We start from the raw sequence: 1,636 nt of genomic DNA, 5'->3' as shown, positions 1-1,636 counted from the left end.
ACTATTAGCATGGTAATCTGGATACACGCCTCTACTCTAGTTACTCCCCTACCACGGCTTTCTTGCCTCACCGGTTTCACCTTTAGGTTGACATAGTTCTTAGGGATTTTTCTCCTTTTCCACTTTGCTAATAAACTTCTTAACATGCTATTTTTCGAATAATTCTACTATAAAGCAACTAACATGAACTTATTTTATCATATTATGATTGTTAGGAATTTATGAATTTAGTTATTCATAATAGTAAATGAATATACCTATTCTGGTAGGTTTGATAATTCTAAGCTTTGTTCCTCCATAGATTTTTCCATTGAAATATACCTGTTTTTTAAATAATCAAAATATTTGTTGTAGACAAGAGAGAGTTTTTTGCCTCAACGCATGAAGGCTTGCTTCTTTCTGCCTTCGATGCCTTCATTTATAATGGATGATTTACATAGTTTTTCGTACTAATATTTTACACGTTTCTAAAACTTTAAAAAAAATCTAGTCCTATCTTTTTTACAAAGTCTTCCTAACCTAATTATTTCCCTGACATAATTTACATAAAAGTCTTTACATAAAGACTTTAATATCTAGCTATAAGACAAAAATCATAAATACTTCTGGCTTAAAAAGTCAAAAAGCCTAATCTATCTAAAGACTTTATAAACTTTATACAATAAGTTTTACGTAAAATTGTAAAAGTTTGTTACATGTTGCTTTCACAATTTAATAACTTGTCTTTTATCTCCATTATTGCTTCCGTTGATATCTTCTTGTCGTTTCTGTTGCTTTTCTATCTTCTTTCCAGCTGGCATGCTTATCTTTTTAAAAAAAAATTATTTTATTCTAGCCGAACTTTTGGGATAATATTATCTTCTCTATTACATCTCGAACATTGATGGTCTGGATATTTGTGTCCAATTATCTTGCAATATCTTGTCAATAGTCTGTCTGAAATAAATCCTCTCTTAATTTCCCTTGCAGTAAATTGTTTTTCTGGGTTAAGTAATGTCATTATCCATTGTCTAACATCTTTCATATCTACTTTTCGTAGCTCGTTTGAATTTGAATAACATCTGATGGTCTCTTGAATAATAGCTCTGTATTTGGTTTCCATTTGTATAATTGTTTGCTAGTTCTTGAATAATTATAGCTAGTCCAATAAGTCGTTTGTTTGCATAAAAATCAGGTATCTCAATTCTGGGTATCTCTGGCTACTGCACAATATCTTCTGGTATAATCATATCTCTGGTCAATCCTATTTTTACAACTTGTATAACTGATTTTATCTCGTCGTATAATATCTCTGCTGGTGCAGTATAACACTTTATATAAAATAGATTTCCTTTGGTTACTCTTTTATAGGTGTTGAATATTTTTTGTAATTCTTCCATAGCTGATAGTTCTTCTCCATCTCGGGTGTATATGGTATTTAATAATCCATAATCAAAATAAGTTTTTATTAAGCTTGGGTTGGTTTTGGGTAGTGCAATTAGCTTGTTGTGACCTTGTAATCTTTGGGTTATATAGTTTGTGTTGGGTTCTTTGATATCTGTAGCTCTGGGGTTAAGGTTTAAAAAAGTTTATAACTATACAACCCAAAAATACATAGAAAATATCTACCAAGTACAAACTTTTTTAAACCTTAACC

The sequence above is a fragment of the Capsicum annuum genome, chromosome 7 (assembly GCF_002878395.1).
Source record: "Capsicum annuum cultivar UCD-10X-F1 chromosome 7, UCD10Xv1.1, whole genome shotgun sequence".
In the NCBI taxonomy this organism is placed as follows: Eukaryota; Viridiplantae; Streptophyta; class Magnoliopsida; order Solanales; family Solanaceae; genus Capsicum; species Capsicum annuum.
The sequence above is the reverse complement of the archived record's forward strand: the minus strand, read 5'-3'. Positions refer to the sequence as shown.